General features: G+C 25.1%; 1 protein-coding gene and 2 long non-coding RNA genes across 4 annotated transcripts in view; 2 read left to right on the top strand and 1 right to left on the bottom strand.

The window, feature by feature from the left end:
• The window catches only part of LOC107171054 (protein amalgam-like), a 344,978-nt gene that overhangs the window by 103,897 nt on the left and 227,276 nt on the right, over positions 1-13,805 (top strand). The gene's annotated exons all lie outside the window — the stretch shown is intronic.
• LOC149057984 (uncharacterized) lies at positions 3,887-4,683 on the top strand. The gene is made up of 2 exons (XR_016190369.1): positions 3,887-4,223; positions 4,478-4,683. It is a non-coding gene; the product is annotated as an uncharacterized LOC149057984 (long non-coding RNA).
• LOC149057983 (uncharacterized) lies at positions 9,202-10,466 on the bottom strand. 2 transcript variants are annotated; one of them, XR_016190282.1, is made up of 2 exons: positions 9,484-10,466; positions 9,202-9,435 (listed from the first exon to the last, which is right to left on the bottom strand). It is a non-coding gene; the product is annotated as an uncharacterized LOC149057983 (long non-coding RNA). The 2 variants fall into 2 exon arrangements; XR_016190281.1 differs by having other exon boundaries at positions 10,062-10,466.

The raw sequence follows: 13,805 nt of genomic DNA, 5'->3' as shown, positions 1-13,805 counted from the left end.
GACATTTTAATAATATTGATTTTATAATATTGAGCTACCTATTTTTATATTTTTAATTTGCTACTTACATACAAAGAAGACTAAAATAAATTATTTACTACCGTTATTTACTCTATCTACAAGTTAATAAATAAAAATAGTTAAAGGTAAAGAAAATTAAAAAAATTAATACTACGAATTTGTTTATTTAAATTTTATTGAATTAACATATCCAACAATTTTAGAACTTATTACTATTAACTTATTGATACTTTTATCTGATAAATTGTTCAAAGTCTCCACCTTGATTTTACAAACATGATTTCAAACGTCTCAACAACTATCGTGATATTGCTCCTTTTATTTGATCTTCAGTAAAATTATTACATGCCACTTGTATTTAGTTTACTTGATTATACCTACATAAATATTAAATATGACCATCCTGTAACTTTGCCAATTTTATAATTAGAAAAAAACTTTTTATACAAAAATTGTTTGAAATAAAATACTCTACTTGAATCCGTATAAAAAAGTTGGTGTTGTCATTAAAAAAAAAGTAAGTTGTATTGCGCATGCGCATATCGAGAGAGTTACAGATTTGAATTTTTCCTGACGATGTGTATTTAGGTACTCCCTATTACCTCCCGAAAATCCCATTTCAATCCAAGGTCATCCAGAGGAAATATTAAGTGGTACCTCATATTGTGAACATACTGTATATTAATAATTTGCATTATTATTATTATAATATTTTATGTTACAAAATAAATAAATTACACATAACAGTTAGATAATATAATATTATGTATAGATACTGGAGTTATGATATTAAATACCACATAACTACCATAATATCGTTATTATAGGTGGAATAGGTATTAACATATTATGAACTTTAATTATTATTGAAAAGATTTCCATACTGGTAAAAAAATTCGTGTAATTAAATCAAAATCATAAGTATTTAGTAAAACTTCTATACAATGTTTGTTTTTTTAGGGTCTGGAGTCTAAGGACAGCTATGAATGTAATTATTGATTTTAAACCAATGTGGTTATTTTTTAATGATTTTCATCATATTTTGGAGCAACAAAAATGCTTCAATTTTCAATTTTTAAGATTATAACTAGTTTCTGGTAGCAAATCGAATCAAATTCTATCTTAAGAGTTAAAAATAAAACATTTCCGGAACTAAATTTTTAAAATAATCAATAATTAAAATTAAAAACTAAAAATAGGTATGTTTTGTTGTAATTAAAAAATGAATAAGTATAACTGTTAGAGTTACTGTTTTAGAAATAACATGATTTTCATAATAGTTATTCATATGTTGCTACTTATAGCCATTTAAAATTCATATTGATAACATATTTAATTATATTCGAAAAACTTAATGGTTTAAAAAAAATGGTAGACTTTTAGAGGTTTAATTTTCAACATCTTAACGAAAAATATTATTCTTTATGTTGTTATGTTGAATAACAAAACATAAATCAATTAAATATTTATCAGTTTGTTTTTTATTACGCATAAGACTATATTTTTTTATACACCGTAAAATTGTCATAATTTCGAGACTAAATTTAACCAGGTACTTACCATAAATCAATTCACACTATTAAATGGTACGAAGTTATCGATGTTATTGACTTGTAAGTTATTAGCATTAATAATATACTTAATATGTTAAATTATTTTTTAATAATATATATTTTTATAATTTTTGATAAATTATTATAAGTTCAATATGCATTATATATAGTTTAATATTTAAAATTACTTATGTAAAAATGAATCATAAAATATTATCAATAGAAATAGTGACTGTCCCACTCTCTAATGAGTGGAGCTCTATCTCACTGAGAATAATTTTTCATATGCAATAATTAATCATTGGATTTAAATACAACTGATTAACTTGACGAGGTACAATTTTTACATAAACTTTCAGTTTTTTATGTAATTAAGTTTTTTTTTTTTTTTAAGTCTGAATTTTACTGTCAACTTTGCGATTTATATACCTACAATCTACATAGGTAAAATATATGACGAAAATAAACTCATGTATTTCAAGTAATTTTTGTAAACACTAGATAATTATATTTCAATTATTTTAACTTATTCTGGTATTTATTTATTATTTTAAAACAAATTTTAGTTCATATACTCCCGTATTACAGTGTAAGTCCAAAATTGAAACAATAAACTTCGTATCTGAAATTTAAATAAGATAAGTATTATTATAAAAATAATTTACCGAAAAATATCTCATATATTTAATATCTTTAAATATTTATTTTAATTAAAACTTAAGTACACTGTTTATGCGATGGTTAATTAACGATATTTGCATTTACGAATAATGCAATTATGCTTTAATGTTAAAATTTTATAATTCATGGAAAAAATTAACCACGGTATACTATAGAAATTATTATTAAATATTATAATCATATTTTTTGTTTATTTTGTAGGCTACATACATAAATTTATTTAAATTGTTTAAAATATTAAATTTAAGTGATTGGAAATATATATATTTTAATCACTTTGAAAAATAATTTTAATATTTATTTGTCTCAATTAAATGGTTTTAAATTTTAACTTCTTGAAAGTTTGTTATTATTATTTTATGTTATAATTTCATAAAAAAAATTGGTTGTTTTTCAAAATAATAAAGCAAAAACAACACAAAGACATAATATGCTACATTGCTACACATAAAATATATAGTAGTAAAACACATAATTATAAGATAACAAAGATACATTACAGTATGAATAAAAATACAAAATATTTATTTTAAAATCAACAGTATATTTAACTGAATACAAAGTGGAATACATTTTGAAAATAATGTAGAAAATTATTTTCACCCATTTTGTAATATTTAATAGAAATGAGAATATGGATGTTAATTTTTATTCTCAAAAAGTCAAAATTATTACTTACTTTTTGGTACAATTTTTTCAATAAAATATTTATCTATTTTATCTGATAGTATGAAATTAATTTATTTTCAATTTGTACACCTATGAATTGTAAAATAATTTCCTACATTTTTATGAATATGGTACTGTTATGGAGAAACGACATATCTAATATAGAGCCATAACGGTGTAAGTAATTCATAACTAATATATTTTCAGTTTTCATTTTTGACAATGTTAAATTGTTTGATGTACCTATTGTACATAATATTTAAGATGCAATAGGGATTTTAAAAATATAGAAAACTTAAATTATTATTATTAATGTTTAGTTTTTTCATCATCATGTTACATTTCATGTAATGTAAAAACTCCAATATAAAATAGTCGAACTGATATCAACCCACCTACGCAGATGCACCCAATATATTCTAAATATATACGTATAATATCATAAGAATCTGTTATAATGAAACATAATTGTATATTATGTTTTTGCTTTTGTTTTCGTTTTTATTATTTTAATTATTATATATTAGTTTAGTAGGCATCTGCTCATTATCTTTTAACCGTTTGTTTACTTATGTGTATGATGAACTTTGTGATGTTAACGTATTGATCTAACAAGTATGTGTGTGTGTTTGTGTAAATATATCACAGTAGTTATCCCATCTGGTAGATTGCAAACTCTCAGCTAATCAGTAATGCAGTACGTCACACAGGTACATAATAATAATTGTTCACAGTATTTGGTTTTGCGGGAAATAACGTATCTCATCGTGGCTTTACGTACTTCATACCATTCGTTTTCGAGTCCAATATGTGTCTGTTAAAAATAAATAATAATAGATACCAATATAGTCATTGTATATTTTTGCTTAATGTATAGCATTGTGTTAATTAAAAGGTGTCAACTAATCAACAGCATGCGACATGCGTCTATGTAACACACACTCTATATAAGTCGGATTAACACACCTTATAGCCGTTGAACTTATCTGAAGTGCATTTTACATACCTAAATAATAATGTTTATTATCATAACGAGACTGAGAATCGGCCACTCTCAAATTTCGCACAGTTTTTTAATGGCTAAAGAAGATCCTCCAACATGCGCAACATGCGGCGTCCAAATTACCATTAAACACTTACTCACCGAATGCCGCACATACCACAACATCCGATCAAGCCTCAACCTTTCCGAATCACTCTCCGAAATACTTCAAAATCATCCCAAGGCCATAACAGACATCATCCAATTCATCACAACAGCAAACCTTCAATCCAAAATCTAGAATTAAGTTCTCTCGTGTACGTTTCTTACTGTAAATATTTAATTTAAGCTATTCATATTTTGTAAGCCCAATGGCCTATGGTGCCGAGGGCTCTTTCCTAATAAAAAAAAAAAAAAAAAAATAATGATTATTATTTTTTTTTTTTTTATTATTAAACAAAATATACCCTCGGTGACATAGGCCATTGGGTTACAAATTTCTTATTTCATTGGGTTAAGATTACATTATTGACAACTATATTATTTACAATTGTCATATTTTATTTTGTAGTTCTGCCTCTGTGATGGTTTGAGACCAGCCTTGATTCGGAGTATGAACGACATTCGGTCATTTATTGACAATTCAGTGCCGCATTTAGAACATACTGGAGGATCGTTTTTGCTCATTTGTTTATTATTGCTATTAGGACATTAGATGATACATATAAATTATAAAACGAACAGTAAATATCTTACCTAACTTTATATTGTTTTCGTTTAGGGTTAGCTTCCCAAACAGACAACAGTAGTATGATATACATATAATAGCTTCCCATTCGATATCATAGAATAAATCAATAGGTAGTTTATATTTTGAGATATGTTATTGAAATTAAAATATTGTATACGATGATTCCTATAATGTTATAATTTGTAGGTTTTATCCTAAATATCAATACTCCATCTAAACAACGATTATAGTATTGGAGCTAATATTTTTAAATCACAGTTATTTGATAAAGAAGTTATGATTTAGAATAAAATATTCCTACTAAAATCAGTCTTAGAAAATTCTTGACAGTATTCTACTATTGGGCTCAACAAATATTTATTTTTTCAATTAATAAGTTTTAATCTAAATTTTGAGTTCTAACGGAAATAGGGTTTTTACTTTTTTTGACTGATTTAATTTTACAATTATCATAGATCATACACTATTTGTTTATTAATGATCCTTAACATTATGAAACTAGTGGTTGGATTGTATTCTATTGTATTATTATTATTATTAATTTTATTACAAAAAATAATAAACACAACATTAATTTTATGTTAAGTTGAGTATGTACTGTTTGTTTGTAACCATATATTATACAAATACACAGGTTAGAGTAATGTTACACTAACACTAATGATTTATGGTTAAAGCACACTATATAATGAAGTTTCCTATATGAAATATGAAATTTATAAAGATATTATGGTATTTCAGTATTTTCCAATTAGGATCACACAAGATTAATATAGAGAGACTACATTTGTACCTAATAGTAATGAGTTATTACTCATGAATATTATAGATTTTAATTTAACTTCTTAATAATAAATTTTGTACAAATATTCAATATGACTAATACTTCATCGTAAATATCGTTTTGACTATAGAGTGTGATGCAATAACAACATTATTTTTCTTTTAATGAATAATTATTGTTTACAAATGGCTCAAAAATTAAGATTCCTAATAACAATATTAGTTAAGCTAGTATACAAAATGTAAAGGAATACAATTAATTTGTCGAAAAATAAAAGAGTGGAGCAAATATTTTATATTATAAAATGTTAAGAATATAGGAGTACCCATTATGTGATACATTTAATTATTTATTATATATATATATTTGTTTTTGTAAAAATAGTTTATAATATTTTTTTTTTTTCAAAAACAATCTGTACAACAAGCACATTTAGTAATTTTGATATAGAATATATACATAATTTTTTTAAAAAAACAACAACTTTTAAGGAAGTCACCCATTGGTAACACCTAAAAACTTATAGTTGGATTTAGATCACTTAAGGAGATCTCGATTCCAATTTCTTTTGAGCCTTCGAGGGGTTGCCTGGGATATGCAGTGAAGCCATATCTTTAATGAGAGGATTAGTACTGGAGTTGAGATAGTTCATAATATTAAAAAAATTTTGTTTAACTTTATTTTCATTTTATAAATTCGGTTTTCCATTTTTTTACACTATATAATATAAATACAAGTAGGTATGTATACATACTGCATTACATTTTATAATGCTAAACAAATTACATATTATGATCGTTTTTAAAAAATGATGTTTCGGAATATAATACAATATATTTAATATATTTATTATGTTTTGATGTATAATAATTAATGGCGCATGCTTCAAGTTAGATATTTGACTATAAAGTGTGAATTTTAATTTCTTAAAATATAAATGGATGGCATTTATTTGTTAAGTACTCAATAATATAAAGATAATAAATTTATAATAAAAGTTAACATGACAGTATTTGTTTGTAAAACTGTTGATAAAATTTTAATTTAATAACAAGGATCATATTATAATAATTTCAACTAAGCAAAATCTTATACTTCGTTCTATATCACTACCTATCCATTTTCATTTTAATGGACATAAACTTAACATAAATCTTGTCTTTTAAGAATAAAGAAAAAATGATTTATTTAAAAAATACATGTCCAAAAATCCAAAAATTATATACTGTATTAGTATTTTTCACACGCAACGCTTTAGAAAATAATTATGTTTTATTAATCAATCGAGTTACAACAAAAATAATAAATTCTATTTTAAACTAATACATAAATGATTCGTTTGGTACTCACTTTGGTGAAATAATGGAAATATTTAATTATAGTGAGTACTTTGGAAAAAAGTTTCATGATTTTTCCAACCCAATAAATTATTATGTTCATTAATAACCATTAAAAATGTGTTAATTGCTATAATTGTATACGTATCACGATTATAGCAACAAATAATGAACAAAGTTCTTATTGATGTAAGCGCAAGAAAATAAATCTATCAAATTCACGAAAACGTTGATTGACAGTCGACTAAAAACAATTACATCACAAATGTGTAGTTTTATTTCTAATTAATAAACTTGTACCCTATTAAATGGCAATAATGATGTGGTAAGGATTATAAATCTGACAGTGATTCGTTCGACAGAAGAATAGCCACCATATATATAATGATACTTCCTGCTTTTTTTTTTCAAAAACATTGTTAATTTAAAATATACCTACTATTTAAACTACACGTAGTGTATTGTAAATTGTAATGATATTATTAAGCATAATAATTGTTATATTAGGTTAGTAGTAGGTACCACACCAAACTACTATATCTCACGATGTCTTGAAGTTAAAACTTGTTGTTTTAAATCGTTTCAACTCCAATCGAGCCTAATTGGAAAAGCTCGGGTCTAAAACTTCTGCGTTCGATTGTCCTAATTCATCATAATAAATTAATAATGCCTTTGTTGCTATATAGTAATCTGTATAGGATTAAGCCGAGACTATATCATGTTTGTACAGTAATATTTTATAACGTTGTGTATGGTAGGTTAGGTAGGTACTCCTAAATCCATAGTATTGAAATACGAAAAATCCACAATCATAATATAATTTAAAGTGTTTTATAATATTACCGTGTTCTGCGTTAGTGACATCAACGTCTGATACACAATAATATTATGTTTTTGCATGGGTTATCTTTTATTACTTCGATAATACTATGTATAGGAAGCGACTTGTAATATGATAAAAACAGAAAGTAGTATAAAAGCCATGCTAACTTTCATTAATGTCTTAGGGCAATAATATTTAGCATCCTTATTAAGGATACATATTTTTAAAAATGTCCGTTCTTTGATATATTACAATACTTTTGATACCCTAGGGCACTTCCCCTATTTTAACCACCCCCCCCCCCTGTTTTTGACTTTCACTTGTAATGAGTTAAAAATATGAAGTAAGAAAATGATAGTATTGAAAGGTATATTAAGTGTTGAATTATTATTATATATTTTTCTAACTCATCACTTCATGAAATATATTACGGGGGATAGGTACGAGAGTTTTTCCTTTCCAAACAAATAAATGTATTAAAATATTTGTTATGTATAATTTTTACTTACCTTTCGAAGAACCCTCAGGTAGAAAACTATCTTGTATAATCCAATGTATAGTTGAAGTCGATCTGACCAGAATAGTGAGAGGTATATTAAAATGTTATGATTGAACAAGTCGGTAAAAATAATTACAGCAAATTTAATTTATTCTACTTATAAAAAGCGACACATATACAATTTACAAATTATTAAAAATATAACATCGGGTGAGCTACTGGATGACTGAGCACGGTGTTGATTGTCGTGTTTGCTTTTATAGATATTGATGGCCGACTTTGTACTCGACTTAGGCGAGTTGCCGCCTTACTCATTTCCGTGACATTATATAAGTAAATTGTTATAATATGTACTAAATAATTTATGTTTATACAGCTGCAGAGATTATGATTATTTACTGTCCAGAATCCAAGAGTAAGTTAATTATTAGTAGTTTGTTTAATGTTTATATAGTTGTATAAATAATATTCTGTTTATTTTCTTTAATCTAAAAGTGTTTTAATGATTAAAGATATTTTATTTTTCAACTTTTATCTGTGCAGCTGTATTGACATTTTATTGTAATTCTAAATAATGATATATCATAATGTATATATCATTACACACTTATAGATACTTCTAATACCATCTAATACGTTTGCTTATTCGCTAGCTGGTATTTGGGTCATATGTTTATTGTATATCTTTCCAATTTAATTTTTTTAAAAAGGAAGTACATACTTACATTCACTGACGAAAAATTCAAATCCGTATGGATAGATAACTTTTTATTTTTTTGGTATCACATATGGCAGTTTTATGTTTTTTAAGGGACAAACAATTTCTTTTATTTAGTTCTAAATAATTACAATAATTGCTTTATGTTTAGAATAAAGTTGATTTATATTTTCTTGAAATCTATGTACTTTTGGTCTGATAATCAGTAGCAGTACCACCATTTACATATTTATTTTTAAATGTTGATATATTACACAACGAATATTAAATAAATAGTTTATTTTTATTTTTATTGATAAGCATTCAAAGTTTATATAGCGGATTAAATTTTTAGTAGGAGTATAATTTATTCATTTTTAAAACATATAGACATAAACACCTCATTTAATTGGTCTAGCCAGCTGAGCTAGTTGCACTTTATTATAATATAATATACATGAGTAAATATGGAGCTTTAAAGTAAAATTCATGATAATTATGATGAGACAATTATTGATGGAATTTGGCCAGTACAAATCTGTTTGTCGCGGACCCAAAGCAGCGGATAAAATTAAATTTGATTGCTAACCTACTTTTTTGGAGTGTAGGTAGTTCAATCTGGTGGAGTTCTCTAAAATCTGAAAAAAGACGTCAAGGCTTGTTATTATTATTATTTTTATTATTACCATTATTTCTCTGAGGTCTTAGTCGATACACTGTCGTATACGATTTCCATTGAAGGCTGGAGCTTAACCGATTTCGACTTTTTATTTTAAATTTCATCATCTGCTTATGTAAACCCAACAGAAGTGAAATTTTTATCACGTTTCTGTGTGTTTTCTGTATCGTCAGAATTGCCAAACACATTGTTGTTTACCTCTGAACTAAGCTTGTTCGCTCGTTCTCGGATGTAATTTATTAAGGATCAAAGATGGCTGAGTATTATACCGTTCTTGTCGTGACGCAACGTAGTATACTGATCGGCAGATACGGTGGATTTAATATCTAAAACGGGAACGTTGTTTTTCTCGACAAACGACTTTATTGTTCGTGGAAATACCGAGTTAACTACGAATAAAATTGTTTAGGTACTTCAAACAAATAATATATTCAGTTATTTTCTATTAATAATTCAAACGTTTAACTTCAACAAAAGATCGTATCTTTGGCCCTTGCTTCTATTCAAAACAATAATAATGATGTATCGTATAATAGCATGAAACTAATTATTAATAAAATAAAATAAATAAAAACAATATCGTACTAAATCCATTACGGTTGCATCTCGTTGTGCTTTGATATAGGTACTGTGATCCATAATTGGTTTCAACACTGTCAACATAAATAGTTATAGATTTGTCAGAAACAATACGAATTTTGGTCTGGCAGTTAAAGTCGTGGGTTAGCTTTATTTCGTTGGCCATTAAATCATCCCGAAAAATACGCAACTCACATTATTCTGCAGTATATTACAGATTATTCTACCAATGAAAAGAGGGAAACTAGTCTTATTGTCAGGATATGAAGTTGTCAGCGAACATGATACGTACCACATAGTTGCTGACATTTCTATTTTTACTTTATCATGCCGTGATAGTAGTATTTTTATTGTTTACCAGAAATATGTAAAGTGGATAGACGTAACCCCTCCGTATATTAGAGAATTGGTTTTTATCGTCAAGTTATCCAAAAAATATGAGAATGAGTAGGGTTCATTTTTAATTTAATTTATTTATATTATATAAACATCTGTACTATATTATAATTTGCATGTACATTTGAACATAAATTAAAATAGGCTTCTTAACGGTTATTTAACCACAAAAAGTCACAATATTATTCGTCAGCAATCAGAATTTTCTCATTAATAAATAGTAAGTTTTTAAATATGACTATCTACCTATAAACTGTTATTGATGTTGATTATTATTGAAAAGAATTCCACTTTTTTTGTTGAAAATGATCATTAAAATAATGAGTTGTAGATCATGTTGTAACCAAACGCATAAGTATGCACATCGGATTTTTTTTCGTATTGTTATTGGCTTAGCTGGTTTAATATTTTAATTAACCCCCAATGGACACTACTGTATATATTAGATATATAAAAAAAAGTTATTGAAATAATATTGTGTTTCATTAAATTTATTATGTATCATGTAGATAGTTTTACAAAAAACACTGTTCATCATAACTATATCCCATTGTACATTATTTAAATCATGAATACATTCTGTGATATTAATATGTTCAAAAATAATAATCTGTTAAAACTATTACACATTTTTGTTTTAATTACTAGACAGTCTAGTGGAAAAACACATTATTTTTGAAATAATATTTTTATAAATTAAATTAATTATAAATTACATATAATGAAATAGCCATTAGACTAAATGTAAGCATGTTTAACGTTTCTGTGATTCCAAATTAATAATAATTCATTGCTTTAATGATAAAAAAAAATGAAAATAAAAATAGAAAAAATAATCTAAAAATAACTATACAATAAGTTTATAATTTTATAATTAGGTTAAAATATTTCCTTAAGTCATATAATATTCTGATAACATACTATGTTGAGTGTTATTTTGTAACTTATGGAAATACATTCAATATTTTCCTTACGAAACACTAACATAATACATTTTTTATAAAGTTTCAAACTTTAGGGTATTATTCATCAGTTTAAATATTGTGTAAGGTTTAATGCGGAAATTTTAAAATTCTAAATTTTGTGATAGTCAAACGTTTAATTTTTAATTTCATATTACTTATACGTATTTGGTATGCGTAATACTCGTAAATCGTAATGTAATACCTATTATTTTATTATATAGTTTATGAGTAGAAATATTAAGTTATTGATTAAAGTATTAATTAATAGGTAGTAAATTATTATTTGTCACATTGCTTATTAATTAATGTGCTCTGTATAAAACGCAAACATAAATATAAAGTATTATATAAAAATAATTAATTACAAAAACTTTTTTTAGTTATAATTGGATACATTATTTGTGACTGTTTAAGACAAAATGCTATTACCATAAAATATAACAATATTCAAGTACTATATACACCTACATAATAATATTATAATTTATAATTAATATAGTTTATTTTATATAATGTTTTCAACTAATTAAGTTGAAAACAGTTTAATAATATTGATTGAAGCTTTATGGACTTAATAAATTATATTTTTAGAATACTAATTGAATAATCATGCACCTATTTATATTAAACTCTTAAGTTTAAATTAATTTTCATATTGTTTCAAGAGTTCGCACGTTTTGAGAAACTATATTTGGGATGTCATGAAGCCATCAGATAGTTAGGCGAACTTTTTATAGTTATGTATATACAAAGAAAAAAATGGTAAAACCATCCGAAGACAATAATTTGATAACTTGAGTGTTATGACGAGTGACGTTCAAACGCCAACCGTTTCGTTGATAAATTATTACCATGTCAAACGGAAATATACCCTTATCAAAACTGCCATATACCTATATTGTAATAATATAGATTCAAGTCAAATAATGCTTTACATGTAGTCTATAGTTAGTTACCGTGATTTCAGAAGGTTTTCTATTTGTTGACTTACCTACTCCTCTTCATCAAATCATATATCAACAAATCGTAACGAGATTTACTGTAATAATCGCAAATAATAATTTCAAAATATTCTATAACCTGCCGAACGTGTCTATAGGTATCGAGTGGGCACCTAAAAAAAAAAAACTAATAATTTATTTTTTTTTATATCATGATATTAATTATACCAACACTCGTATTATTTGTGTGTGTTGTTCTAAGATAATGATGTAGTAATTTTTTGATTTTATCATAACAATCATACAAAATAAAACGTTATTTATACATTATTATTATCATTATAATAATTGTATAATATCACGTGTCATTGTTGTCGTGTAGGTATCTAATATAATTAATTAATTAATCAATATCATGTTATTATAATCTAAAATCTTGTCAATTATTCACTTAATATTCTGTATAGAAAAATAGTTTTAATTTTAACAGTGATGGCTAATCTAAACATATTCCAATAATTACCTAATTACGTTTGAAAACGGTATTCAAACAAAATTATTATTATTTAAACTATTTTAATTCAATATGAATAATAATAATCAAAAAAAAATTACATATAATATTTTTTTAATTTTATTTATGATAATTCAAAGGATGAAAAATAATTTTCATTCATTCTCTTGTATGCACATTGCACATGTTTTATTGACAGTAAACTGTTAGAAATAATTTATAGAAAGAATATTAACAAAAATAAGTATTTTTTGACTAAAAATACGATGGTTACAAGACCACTTAATGGACATCATAGGTGTATGATATAGAGGGGCCTACTTTTATGATGGTTATATATCAGGAGTGGCCAACTTGCGGCTCGTGTCTTATATTAAAAAAAAAAGTATATTTTCTTACTAACGATAAAATACAATGCAATTATAAAAAATATAAAATGTATTTATAAACATTTTGGCTCTTGATATCATTGTATTTATCCATATGGCTCGTGTACATATTCATGTTGGTCATCCCTGTTTCTATAATATGGTTTATTGACTTACATTTAATGTGTAAGTATGCTAACATTTAGTAAAATTATAACAAATGTATTGTAACACTATGCACATTTCAAACTTAAAATTCTTTTTTAACATGAATTTTAATAAAATATCATAAAAAGTTTTACCATATTTTTGTTTCTAAGTATTTTTAATTTTTAATTTAAACTAAGAACGGTGGGTATGTATTGGAAATTGTAGAAAATACGTAGAAAACATTTTTAAAACCTTTAATCACCTTTCGCATAAATATTGTTTTTTTAAAAATGCAATCACTGAACTATTGTAATGATTACGGTAGAAACACTGAAACAATAATTACAGCAAAATGTGTATTTTGTCCGTTGGAATTCTTCTCGAACTTATTCGAGTATCAGAATTCAGAATAACCT

Source organism: Diuraphis noxia, unplaced genomic scaffold (genome assembly GCF_037042655.1).
Source record: "Diuraphis noxia isolate RWA-SAM2 unplaced genomic scaffold, SU_Dnox_SAM2 contig0002, whole genome shotgun sequence".
Classification (NCBI taxonomy): domain Eukaryota; kingdom Metazoa; phylum Arthropoda; class Insecta; order Hemiptera; family Aphididae; genus Diuraphis; species Diuraphis noxia.
This window is presented reverse-complemented; position numbering and strand designations above follow the sequence as displayed.